The sequence below is a fragment of the Zalophus californianus genome, chromosome 7, assembly GCF_009762305.2.
Source record: "Zalophus californianus isolate mZalCal1 chromosome 7, mZalCal1.pri.v2, whole genome shotgun sequence".
Classification (NCBI taxonomy): Eukaryota; Metazoa; Chordata; class Mammalia; order Carnivora; family Otariidae; genus Zalophus; species Zalophus californianus.
In genome coordinates this window covers 106860161-106873800 of record NC_045601.1, presented here as the reverse complement: position 1 = coordinate 106873800, position 13640 = coordinate 106860161, and the positions used below count along the sequence as shown (strand labels likewise).

Here is a 13640-nt window from a genome sequence, read left to right as displayed (position 1 = left end):
AGAACATAGCTCCTCAGCCCTTCTGTGTAAGCTCTGCATAGTGACTGCCTTCCAAAGAGAACAGTATGGAAAGAGCTGGGGCAGGAGGCGGGGTCGGGGGGGGGGATGGAGGGGGGTGGGGGAGAGTATCTTTAAAGTGGAGAAAACTGGCAAACACCACCTCAGCCAGATGATCAGGTCAATATCCACAGCGATAAATTATGTTGGTGATTTGTACCCTTGATACGATGTGAGGAAAATGGTACTTTATCTCTGTATTCTTCCTTCATAAACTCCTAACTCAAGCCCAGTCATGAGAAAAGCACCAGACAAGTCCTAACCGAGGACATTCTACAGAAATACCTGACCAGTACTCCTCAAAACTGTCAAGGTCATCCGAAACAAGGAAATGAGGAACTGGCACAGCTAGGAGGAGCTTACGGAGGCAGGACAACTGGATGTAACGCGGTACCCGGGGCGGGGTCCTGGAACAGGAGAACGATATGAGTAAATCTGAAAAAAGTACGGACCTGAGTTAATAATAATGTCTCAGTATGAGTTCGTTAATGATAACAAATATACCATACTAATTAAGATGTCTACGATAGCGGAACATGGGTGTGGAGTATACGGGAACTCTGTATTATCTTTGCCATTTTTCTCTAAGTCTAAAAGTATTCTAAAGCGCAGAGTTTCTTTTAAAAATGTTACTTGAAATCAAGTTCAAAGAATAATTGGATTAAATTGGGTAAAGAAAAAAGTTTGATTCTGATGTGATGAGTTTAATTGACTTTAAAAGTACGTGTGAGTGAATCAAACCACAGGAAGCCGGGCAAGAACGCTCTAGAGGCAGGGGATGCTTCAGGGTGGAATCATCACAGTTGAAGCCACTGGAAGGAAGGGGCCCACGGCACTGGGATAGGGCAGAGACAAAGACTTGCTTTCCGACCGTTTCCACGTTGTACCTGTTGATAGAAATAAATAAAATGTAAATCAAAAACAAGAACAAAAATGTACCAAATGAGCAGCATGATCAGAGTAACTACTCTCTTCTGAGGTAAACTTTTTGAAGGATAACCTCACTGGCTTACTCAAACCCCACCGGAACCCCTTCTGACCCCGCCTAACAGAGAACCGGTTGCTCCTCGTTCCCTGGGCGTGCGGGCGGGCGGGCAAGGTGGTGCAGGAGACCGAGCTTGGCCAGCAGACCCCCGGCCCACTTGCCGGCTGTGTGACCTGGGAGAGTAGCCAGCCTCTCTCAGCCTCCGATTCCTCCTCGCTGATGCGGGGCCAGAAATCCCCACCTACCCAGTGGTGGTGGTTGCGGGGGGGGGGGGGGGGGGGGGGGGCGGGGGAGGGCATGTATGCGAGCTAACAAGGCCTTCAGTGAATGCTGGCGACTACTAGCGGAAGAGCTGGAGGACAAGTAGATTAATCCAGATGGACTGGATTGGGTTGTGTAGACTATGGGAGAAAAGAAGGCCTTGTTGACTGGGCCGGAAGGGTTGAGGGGTGCGCTCCTGGTACAGGAGTGGCAGGAGAGAGCGCAGAAAGCAGATGGAGGGGCAGCCCCAACATCAGGGGAGGGGGAGGCCTCAGGGGCCAGGGAGGAGGCTCTGAGGTGGGCCGGGCCTCCACACCCTGGTGGTAAATCCCTCTAACGTTTGTCAGCCTCAGTGACCTCTTTAGTGACCCTGGTAACTTTTAAACCAAGAAAAAAGGGAATCGATGGTTCATCTGGAGAAAAAACATGGACCAAGACTAGAGCCAGAAAAGGGCCCCTGCTCTGAATGAATCTAAGGAACAACTCAGGGATATTTCTGCTGGGAAGGCCTGAAGGGACAGCCTGTTCCCTGAGTCTGTCAGAGGCCTTGAGCCTCATGTGGTCCAGTCTACCCTTCAAATAGGGAGGGGCTCCCCCATTCTGAGGAGCAGAACTGTGCCTCCACTCCTAGAGTGGGCAAGAGCAAAGGAGGGCGCTGAGGACAGGAGCTGGGTCTCCACCTTCAGACCGGCGGAGGCAGTCTGCGGGCAGGGGCTGGTTCTCTCCCACACGCTGGGGGCTCCTCGGGAGCAGGGCTGAGTCTTCTTCCTCAGAATCCTGCCTGGAGATCCGCCCCAGTGCATTCTGGGGTTGGGGGGCAAAAGCTCCTTCTTCCTTGAAACAGTGCCCTCCACAAAGCAGGTCAAAAGGCCAGGGCTAAAAGAAAACAAGGAGGAGATTTTCGTTGTTCTGCTACTTTCCATAATTTCAAAACACGTTTTCCCTGGCCTGTGAGAAGTTGCCTCCCTTGGGCCATGCCAGGCCCTTGGTTGGGTAGCAGCCGGAAAGCGCCAAGGACCTGGTTCTTGCCAAAACAAATCCCTCTCCCGACCGTCATGGCCTGCAGAGCTGGGGCAGGCCCACCCAGCCCCGCATGGCGGGGTGTTCCCGGGGCCGCCAGGCTGAGGCCATGGCAAATAGTTTAACCGTGTTTATGTAGCAGTAATACGCATGTTACCTCTCACAGCAACCGCAGTCCAAAGGGCAATTGCGGGTGATTTACCTCGTCCCTAGCGGCCGCCAGTCCCCACAGTGGGTGGGTGGCCTCTGGGGCCCAGCTCCGCTGTCCCAAGAGGGCTGTTTTTTAAAAAAGCTGCCCCTACCTTGCCGTGCCCCACCATGTGTGTGTGTTCTCAATTTGGGGATTCCTCAGCAGCTTCCCCAGCGGCTTCTGTGGAGTCTGACGGGAACTGTCAGGGGCCATACCCTCCCCTCTTCTGGCCTCTCAGGCCAGAGCGGCCAGGGTTTGGAGCTTGCCCATCACGTTCATGGAGATGGATGGATACAGGCCCCGACCCCGTCTCCGTACGAGCCCTGGCGCCCGATGCAGTGGCAGCCCCCAGCCAGGGTACTAATAACAACTCACATTCGTCGAACCCTTGCTAGGTACCAAGCCCCAATTTCCATGCCTTGTAGCTTATGAAGGAGGTGCTGTTGTGAGCCCCTCTTACAGACAATAAAACTGAGGCGAGGAGAGTCTATGTAACTTGCCCAAAGACACACAGTGAGTGAGGGGCAGAGTCTGAGAGCCTGAACTCCCAGCCACCACACTTCTCCCCCTGTCCCAGGCCGTGAGCAAGCCTGGCTCCTGGAAGCGGCGGGGTGACTGGCTCAGAGATGAAGTCCAAGCAGCAGAGGATGGCCCCTGTGCGTGCCGGTACTCACCAAGTGGGCACGGGTGCCTCCCACACAGAACATGCACAGTGTCCCCCGCCATGTGTGCACACCCCGTATGTGGGCATATTATCTGTACCCACAACCAGACCTGCATACTTCCCCTAGATCCAGGTCTAGAGCTTCACCCTCTATACGCGAGTTCACCCTGTACACGTGTGTTCCTCACACATGCATTCCCACAAGGACACTCACAGGCACAGGTGTGCATATAACGCTTGTGTGCTGGGAGTATGTTCTGCCCCTTTGCTCACCAAGAGCATACTTCCTTTCTTTGACCTTTGAGCTAAGTGTCAGCCCTAAGACAAACGGCAGGAGTTGATGTCCTCTTACCTCATGTGTTTGCTCAACCAATATTTCCTGAGGACCCACTGTGTGCGGAACCTTATGCTGGGGACCGTGGTGGCAGGCGCAACCAGGGGCTCAGCCCAGTCCTGCACCTTACGCAGGGTAGAGGCGGGCCAGGAGCCTGTGGACATGGTCATCCCTGTTGCCAAGGGTCAGCCTAGGGGGATGCAGGCTCAAGGTAGGCTCTGTGCTCCCCTCTGGTGACAGCATACCTGCCTCCGGAGGCCAAGCTACCTGCCAAGTTCTGGGCACCCACAGACCTTGAGCTTTCCTGCAGGCTTGAGGTGTGTGGGTAGCCCAGCTGTGGACTCTGGATATGTCTGGCAGGGCCCAGAACCTCTCCCCAACATCCTCAGAGTGGAAGCAGCAGCAAAGAATCTCTGAGCAGCCAGGTGGGTATGAGTCACCAAGCAGGCCCAGCACTGCCCACCTGCCTGCCTGCCTGCTTGCCTGCCATCGCAGCAGTGTGCTGGCCTGGCCTTGTCCACACGGCTTCCAAAAAAGTCCACAGCATGAGCCTTCCCGAGGCCTGGTCCTTCTGTCAGCCCTGCCGTACCCTGCCCTGTACTGTGGGTTGCGCGGGCCCCACTCGGCCATGAGGGGCCAGACCTTTCACATGGTGTCTACTACCAAGTGCCTTGCCAAGAAGAACCAGGAGCTGGGAGGCCGGCAAACAGCCTACTGGCCTGGACTGGCCTCTTGAATATGCAACCCGAAGGGCCCACGCGTAAGAGGGCCCCGAGGTTGGCTTACAGCGCTGCTGCTGCCATCTTGAAATTCCTAATAGTTTTGAACAAGGGCCTGGCAAACTGTATAGGCCGCCCTGCCACTGGCTGAGGCCTTCTGTGGGTGAGCCTGGCAGGGCCCTGCCCACTCCCCACCTTCCTGCTGCTCTGTGTGCCCCTCAGCCGCCCTCTGCTCCTGCTAGCCTGGCCTCCTGCCCTGGGCTGGCCCTGGCCGCTGGGATGTGGGCGGCTGTGGTTTCCCGGCGCCCACAGCGAGGCCGCAGTGTTTGAAGATGCACTTCAGTGGTGTCCTCAGACTGTGTTCCTTCTGTCGCCCAGCCTGCGGTCACCCTTGCCAGCTCCCACCCCATGGTTGTTTGCCCGCTGCCGCCCAGGCCGTAAGGAGCTGGGAAGGGGGGGCCCTCAGTCGGTAGCACACTCAGCTTCTGGTTCAGAGCCCAGGCAGAGACCGCTCAACCCCAGCCCCAACCCCATGGCCACCAGCCATTAAGCTCTCTCGACCTTGGTTGCCTTAGCTGGAAAGTGGGGATCAAGACGTTTTCCCAGTAGCTGGGAGGCTCCCCAGTGACACCCAGGGAGCACAGGTAGGAAGCCTGGCACAGAGTGGGGGCAAGGAGAGCATTTAGTTTCAGCTGCTTAGTAGCTCAGCATTTACCGAGTGCCTCTGAAAAGCCGAGCCAGCCAACGACAGGCCCCTGCTGCAGGAGCTCCCGGTCGAGGTGGGGTGCAGGTGGGCGGCCGGAGGCAGAGCTGTGAACAGCTTAGCTAGAGCGCAGACAGAATGCTGGGGTGCGAGCTGGGGAATGGAGAGGGGAAACCCAGGCCGAGCAAGAGGCTGTGACTTGCCTAGACCAGGACTCAGGAGTCTTGTGTCTTCACCTACCAGACACCCCGGGCTGACGGGCTCTGCCGTGTCTCTGGTTGCTCAGAAGGGACACCAGTCCTGCTACTCCGTAGCTGTGTGCTATGTGAGTGGGCTGTGTTCTGCGCGATCCGTCTTCGGGGCACGAGTTGAGGTCTTCTTGGTGGGTTGTGGATGTCATCTGTCCCTCTGCCCCCCTCCCTTCCGACCATCACTGAGAGCCTCCTGTGTCCCCGGCACCCGCAGAGGCTCAGTGGCCATTCGTGGGACATACCACAGCAGCCCCCAGGGAACGACCCCAAGCCAACAGCCTGCCTTCTGCCTCCTTGGAGCAGTGATGGAGAGGCCAACGCCACTCCGTTTATTTCCATGCCCCAGCGTCCCGGGCACGCCCGGGGGGAGTCTGAGGCTCCCCCACAGGAAAGTGATAGCCAGCTGCGGGGTCTCTGTGCGCACCACCCCTTCCAACACTCGGACCCTCCTCCTGCCCATGCCTTGAGGCCACCCTGTCTTGCAGGGGCCCAGCAGGCCCTGAACAGGGTTTGGCGAGGACAGGTCTGCCACGTGAAATGGCTAATTGAAAGCAGAGAGTTTAAATGAGGGCCCAGTGATAAAGGGAGAACCTGGAGGCCACTAAAGGGAGTTTGGGCAGGACCGTGGCCCGGCTGGCCTCATCTTTAGCAGCTCGCTCAGCTCGGGTGCGGAGAGGGGCTGTGGGAGCCATGGCAGACACGAAGGAGCCACAATAGTCCAGACACCCGCCTATGGGGGCCTGAACTCTCTGGATGGGTGGGGAGCCCCCCAGAGAGGTTTGGAGCTAGAGCTTTGCCCTCCTGCTGGCTGCACACCCACGGCCTGGGAGCATCCATCCTTCCCTCGGTGGGGCTCCTGGTCCAGCCTGTGCTCCTCAGGGTGTGGAACTGTTCAGCCTGGGAATCAGGCAGTTGAGTCCCAGGTCTGCCCCAGGCTGCAGAATAGATGAGGGTTTTTTTTTTTTTTTTTATTAGCTGTCCCTTGTTAACTCATAATTGCAATCATGTAACATTTAATAGAGACACAAAGTGATCCCCATCGCTGCCCCACAATCATTCATTAGCTAACAAGATGGAGTGGCTCATAAAAAAGGGCCCTTAAAAAAATTCTGGAGAAATGGAAAGCAGGAGGTGATGCAAGCCTTGGTTAACAAAGGCTGAGGGCCGGGAGGCGTGAGCGGGTGTGAGCAGAATAACCCAGCCCTGATAAGCCACAAAGCAGAGCTGGCTGCTCCCTCCTCCCTCTGCAGCCTGAGTCACAGAAGCCGGGGATGTGTTCAAAATCGAGCAATGTAATTAGCAGGTTGCATCATGCCCCTCGATTATAAATTACAACGGGCACGAAGAGGGAGGATGGAGGAGCAGGGATTATAGGGGTAACCCAATCCTGGTGCCCAGGAGGGGGGTGGGGGGGCCGGGAGCTACCGCCCAGCCACTCAGGGACCCCAGTAGCCTCTGCCTACCCTGTCACGGGGCAGCGACAAGGCCTGCTCAAAGCCTGCTTTGTGTGGCCTGGGATAATGATTTACAAACTTGAGGAATCAGGAGGTGCGAAAAGAAGAGGACCCTCTTAACCCAGCCATTGTCTACCCCCTACTGGAATGCCCAGCATGCCGTGCGCCCGCGCACCTGTGCACACGGATGCTATTTGAGGATGGCCCAGGTGAGGAGCCCTCAGAGGGGCTGGGTCGATAAGATCTAAAGGGGCTGAGCAGGGGGTTTGGAGACACCGTCAGGGATGACTGAGATTCAGCAAACAGAGAGGGGCTGCAGCGATCCGCTGAGGCTTCCCTCCGTGGATGAGTGGGGGCCGGGGGGCAGGGATGGAACTCAGAGCCAGCTCTGTTCTAGGGGTCAGGGACCTAGATCAAGCCCAGGCTTTCCGCCAGCAGGCTGTGGGGGCCCAGACAAGCCATTTCTCCTCTCCGAGCCTATTTCCCTGCCCCCACGACAATCCATCAGCCGGCCATTGGACCAGGGCAAGGCATTTCCCGTCTCTGTGCCTCAGTTTCCCTACCAGGCCTTGCCAGAACTGGCCATGTGACCTGAAACAAGCTCACCTCTGTGTAAATGGGGACCTCAGTTTCCCCATTTACAAAACAGTGGTGACCGAGACCATCTTTCAAGTCTAGCTTGAAGGATTCTTCGGGCCTAGGGTGAACTTTTTGTCTAAAAGCTAACCAGTTAGCCAGTGAACCCGCACTTTGGAGACCAGGGAGACAGGGCCGGGCAGCTTGGCCACCTGGCCACCTGTGTGAATCAGAGCCGAGGGAGGCAGAGCGAAGTCAGAGCCCAGGCACGCAGCAGGCTCGGGCAGAGTGGGGCCCTGGTGGCACGGTTCCCCCGGAGCCCGGGGAGACACACCCTTCACTTCCTCCTGGTGGCAAAGAGCTGGCCTTTCGCTCTGGCCTTTGCAAACAGCCTTCACGCCACAACATTTTCCTAGCAGCCCTATTCTTGGGTATAGGAAATAATCCCATTAACTTTATTATCTCTGCAGAGGAAGCACAAGGGTATAGATTTGCCCTTAAGCTCAATGCATGTGCTCGCTCTTAAAAGGAAAACCACAGAGTTGGGGCAACTTGCTCTGAAGAAGACCTGGCCCCGGCCAGAGTTTTATTCTCAGGGTAGAAGAGATAGCCCAGCTACCTCCAGAATGGTGGCCCTCAGCCACTCAGGGCCTCCATGTCTTCTCTCCGGGCCTCAGTTTCCTCAAATCTGAACTGACACAGAGCAACAGGTACTCTAGACAAGTAGGTGGGGGCTGGGATGGGAATCCCAGTGACCACTGCCTTTCCTCAGACGCCGGTGCCACCCCCATGGCCTGTTGCCCAGGCCGCCAGCCTGAGCCCCCAGATCCCTTTTGCCACTGTGCAGCCACAGGACCTTGTGAAAACCTGTGACTCTGAGCACACTCCGGCCCTGCTTAAAGCCCACCCAGGTCACCCCTCCCCAGGGTCCCAGGCCTGGCACCTCCCTTCCTCTCCAGCTACTTCCTCCTCTGTGTAACCCCAGTTCTTCTGAGTGGCGGGGCCCTCCCCAGCACACCCCAGGCGACTTTCCACCTCCACGCCTCGGCACCAGCTACTCCCACCACCCAGGTTACCCTTCCCCTTGTTCAGCTGAGCAGTTTAGATTCAGCCTTTAGGAACTCTGTGTCACCCCCTCCGAGAAGCCCTCCCCCACGCGCCCTGGCTATGCTTCCCCACCTGAGCAAAGCTCTGTCTTCACAAGGGGGAGTCAGATTGAAAAGCGGTCTCTGTGCTGTGTCCTCACTAGGCCGTGAGCTCCCCTGGGGAGGAGGTGGGTGCCCCCACTCAGGTCCCTGCCTGTAGACAGTCAGTGCTCAGAAGTGTCTTCTTTGTTGAACTGCTGCCTTTTGGCACAAGGGGGAAGAAGCGGATTTAGCCTTGAGCCCCAGGCCTGTGGGGTGAAGTCTGAAACCCTTGTTCATTCATTCATTCATTCATTCATTCATTCATTTGTGTAATCTGAATACATGTTAGGAGCCAGGAATGGGGGAAGTACCAGACCAAAAATTTCGAACATTTCCCTGAAGGCACTTCCAGGCTCCCCCATGAGCCCCTGAGCCCAGGGAGAAAGCTATTCTTGAAGCTGTCCCCCAGTGTGGGCAGACCCCTGGGGGGGACAGTGGCAGCAGGAGGTCTCCTGTCAGCTTAGCCCAGCAGGGCCTGTGCCTTATCGGCAGTGATCTCCTGGCTCCCTCAGTCAACAGAAGCCGGGTGTGAGGAGGTGGTGACAGAGAGGGGGCCATCTGGAGGCCTCTTCCCACCTGTCAGGAGCTCCCAGCACGTCCTCCCGTTGGTGAGGCAACCGTCCTTGTGTCTGCACCGCCTAGGCAGGTAGCAACGCTGCTCCCATGTCAGGGTGACATTAGATCCCTAAGTTGTGACCTCACTCAGGCGTCTGTCCTTGGATCCTGTCTGTTTCTGAGCCGAGAGCCAAAATATGAGCGGAGACGCAGCACCTGGACACCCTTCCCAGGAACGCCAAGCACAGAACAAGCATGGCGTCCCCATTTGATCAGAGAGGAGCCTGGGATTCAGAGACATGGACACACCTACCCGAGGCCACATAGCTCATGGGCGCCTACTTCGGCCTGTAAAGTACACGCTTTCTTTCTTTTCCCCCCCTTGCGGGCCTGAGCCATACCTCATGTTTGGTCTTTACCGGGTCCAGTGTTGGTGCCGGTGTGAATGACAGTAATACCTGCCTCTATTAGACACCTATGATGCACCCAGCACAGTTTCAAGTATTTTATTTACATGCATTCAATCATATTTATTGAGCGCAGGCACTGTTCTAGATGCTGGAGATATGGCATTAAGCAAAGCATACAAAGCCCTGAGGAAGCTCACATTCTCGTGGGAGAAGCAGAATAAGCCAAGAAGTGAATAAACAGAAAATAATCTAGGTGGTAAAAAGCAAATTGGGAGAAGGGCTGGTCAGCAGAGGCCTTGGATTTGGTGACTTTTGAGCAAACCCCTGAAGATGTTGAGAGAGGGAGCATGGGACTCCCTGGGGGGCAAAAGTGCTGGGCAGAGAGGACAGTAAGTACAAAGGCCCTGGGGCAGGAACAGGCGTGGTGTGTTCAAGGAACAGCTAGGAGGCTGCTGTAGTTGGAGCAGAGTGAGGGAAGTGCAGGGCGAAGGAGGTGAGGTATTGTGTTGCTGTGTGTTAACTCATTTAGTATCACAACAATGCTCAGCACTGGGTACTATTGTTATTCCCTTTAGTTGATGAGGAACCTGAGGTACAGAGAAGGAAAGTAATCTGTCCAAAGTCACACAGCAGGCATGTAGCTCCGTCCTGATGATTTATGAATATGCTTCATGGCCCAGAGCACTGGTTCCCAGTCCCGGGGATGAAGGAGAATCACCCAGGGAGCTCAGGAAGAATCCAGATCATCAGTATCCTAATTTCAACAAAGCTGCCCAGGTGATTCTCATGGAATCTTCACGAGCCCAGCTTTGGTGAGCCACTGGGCAATGGCTGTGGGCAGGCTGGAGCAGAAGAATGAACGCCCGGCCTGGAGCCTGACCTTAGTGCGTCTCTAATCTCTGAGTGGCTGCAGTCTCTCTGAACCTCAGTCTCTTCATCTGTGAAATGGGAAGGCTGAACTCCATCAGTGAATTCCCCACACTTTTTAGCGGTGGAATTCTCCCTCAGTCAGGCCTTGGGGGGAGCCTGAGATGCAAAACAGGTCAGAGGAGCTTTATTGGGGGTGGGGTTCAGCCCTTGGGCAACCTCTAAAGAATGATTTATCCGGAAAGCATAGGCACATGGTCAGATAGCGTCGAGTTCCAGATATCCATGCTGGTTCCTCTTCCCAAAGCCGTGTCCCCTGGGATGGGCCCCAGTCCCCGGCGTGGTTTCTGTAAATCCTGTTTCGGGAGCACTCCAAGGAGCTCACTCCAAACCCTGGCTCCGAGTCCTGGGGAGGTCTGCGTGCAGATAAGAGGGTAGGGGGTGGGTAGAGAGGGACCTGGGGCTGGACACCAGCCTCTTTCAGCTTGCCAGTTTCCTCTGCCTGCTTGACGTCCTTGCAGGGGAGGGGGGGTGGGACGTGGCATGTCCTAAATGCTTGGGGGTGATCCTTGGACCAGTGTTGGGGACAGTACAGCAGGTGGCAGCCATCCAGCTGATGGGGGCAGGAATTTGCTTCTACACAAGCTGGGCCTCTGGCGTCTGGGATTTGCCCTCCTTCCTTGCCTTGGGATAGCAAGAACGCCTCCACCAGAGCAGGCCCTTGGCATTGGCCCAGTCCTTCCCGAGACTGCATCCTAAGGCGCCCATTTCACAGATGAGGGAAATGAGGCTCGGAGAGATCTGCATGGAATCACGTGGTTTACAGATATGGTGAGACCAATCCTCGGACCTCAAACCAAGAGCTTCACCTGCTAGAGCCAGAGTCCTCTTGGACAGGGGGAGACATGCCCTGCAGAAGACAGACAGATCCCTGACCTGACAGAACCTGCACCCTGGAGGAGGACAACCTCAGGTTGAAGTCCTTCTATTCATTCCTTCAATATCCAGCACAGTTACCTGCACCCAGCAGGTGCTAAATAATTATTTGTGATACGCTTGCTTCGGAGTTAGAAGGGAAAGGGGTTTCCTATCTGAGATGCCTTGGGCGCTCTTTGGAGTTTTAGCCTCCTCATCCGTAGGATGGGATAATAAATACTGTTACCTCCCTGGCCTGGTTGAGAATAGGAAGCGGGTGTTGGAAATGGAGAAAATTCATGCAGGCACCTGCTACGTGCTGTGCTTCACGTCCGGTCCTTATGATAATACTGCAAGGTAGAAACGACTCTCCCCATTTAATGGAGAAGGATCCCGAAGGTTGGAGAACCAAACCTAGATCTCTCACCAAAGCTCATGTTCTTCCCGCTGCATCTGGCTGCCTCCCTATTATTGTCCTGGCACCCGGCGTGCGGTTTTGCTTTGTTTTGATTTGACTTGAAGTCCCCAAGTGAGACAGAGCAAGACTGAAAGGAAGCCTGCCGAGCCCCTCCCTTCCAGCGGCAAATAGCCAGGGGCCCCGGGAGGAAAGGCCTGGATTTGTAACTCTGGGTGCAGAGACCCGTCTCTCTGGAAATGACATGGATTCCTCAGCTTTTCCTCTATGTGTGTGGGGTGGGGAGAGGAGATAGTCCGGGGTCCTCCTCCCCCAGGCTAGATGCTGGCCGCTTTTGAGGGCCTCATGGGGATCCACGTTGAGGGCCTGGCTGTCAGCTCAAGAGTCTGAGAACCTCTGCCCTTCCCGACACAGCCATATGGGTGCTCTGGCCACCCACACAGGGCTGTGGCCTTGGGCAGACAGAAGTCCAGGAGTCAAGAGGCTGGGCTTGATGGGAGGACAGCCGGCTCCTGTGGGGAGACCTTCCTGAGCCCCCAGCGTGAGTCGGCTCAGTCCTGGCAAGGGAAGGGGCCCAAGGGTAGGCCCAAGCTGCTCCTAGGACCACCCCATGAGACAGAGGCTACTGAGCCCCTGAGAGTGCTGTGGGGCCAAGGGGGGTAGTATTTTCTCAGCAGGATTTATGTGTGTGTGCATGTGTGTGCGTGTGTGTGAGTGAGTGTTTAACAAGGAGTGGGGCCTGCTTGACTTCTGAGCCTGGAATTTATACAACCCCTCGATGGCGGCTGCAGTTTATCTTGACCAAAAGAATAATAAACTCGGTTGACAGGATGATGTATTCAAAGCATCTTCCCGTCACAGCACAGAGCCCCCCAGCCTGCTGTTAGGATGTCTGGCGTGGTGGGGACCGTGTTATCGAGTGTTTAGCCCCCGTGGATTGTCAACAACGCATTGTTTGCAGGTTTGGGGCAAGGCGGAGATGGGCCGGGCTGGGGTGGGAATGGGGGTGTCTGGCCACACAGGCGGGTGAAAGGCTGGCCGCCCAGATGGGGTCAAAGAGGCGTCTGCCTTTGATGGGAGCTCGGAGGCCCAACCCCTCCTCCCTGCCCTGATGTTCCCTTTTCTGCCTCAGAGAGAGTCCTCCTCACTGACCTCCACACGGGTCCCGGCCCAGCTCTAGACATAAAGGGACACACTCAGGCCCCACCATACTCCAGGTGCTGGGAAAACTTCCTCCACCCTCCGCTTCCCGTTATTTCCTTAAACAAATGAAAAAAATCAGCCTTAAACCTCAGCTTCAAAAAACACCCTGGAAAGGGCAAGGGAAAGCCAATAATCTGGGCTCACTCATGAGAGAGATCTCAGCCCAGTTCCCTGACCCTCCGCCGGTCAAACTTGGGCCCGTCCTGTGAGCTCTCAGAACCTTTTTCCCTCCCTGTGGGACAGGGGAATCATGATGCTTGTCCCACCTATTTCACAAACTACGGTAGCCCCCCTCATCCACGGGGGATTTGTTTCAAGACCCCCAGTGGATGCCTCACACGGTGGAGAGTATCAAACCCTACATAGCATGTTTTTTTCCTACGCATACATACCTATGATAAAGTTTAACTTACAAATTAGGCACGGCAAAAGATTAACAACAATAACTGCTAATAAAATAGAAAAATGACAACGTCAGAATGTAATAAAAGGTATGTGCATGTGGCCTCTCTCTCCAAATATCTTTTACTGGCTGTACTCACCTTCTTCCTGAGCCGAGGTGAGATGATAAAGGCCCACGTGATGAGACGAGATGAGGGGTATGACACAGGCATTGTGACACGGCGTTAGGCTGCTTTCGACATTCTAATGATGTCAGAAGGAGGCTCATCTGCCTCCAGACCGAGGTTGACCGTGGGTAACCGAAACCGTGAAAAGCGAAACCGTGGATAAGGGGGGGACCTGCTGTACACGGTTACCATGTATTCAGCGCTTATGATGGGGATGAACTAAGATAAGGATTAGGCAAACATTTGATAGCTTGGAAGCAGAAGATAAATTCAAATTATTTTTTTTTCTCAAGGACCCTTAAACT

At 55.4% G+C, this 13640-nt stretch overlaps 1 long non-coding RNA gene across 1 annotated transcript; it reads right to left on the bottom strand.

The window, feature by feature from the left end:
• Positions 1-765: 765 nt before the first annotated feature.
• LOC113926278 lies at positions 766-13348 on the bottom strand. The gene is made up of 3 exons (XR_003521264.2): positions 13309-13348; positions 1984-2179; positions 766-944 (listed from the first exon to the last, which is right to left on the bottom strand). It is a non-coding gene; the product is annotated as an uncharacterized LOC113926278 (long non-coding RNA).
• Between the last annotated feature and the right edge of the window lie 292 nt (positions 13349-13640).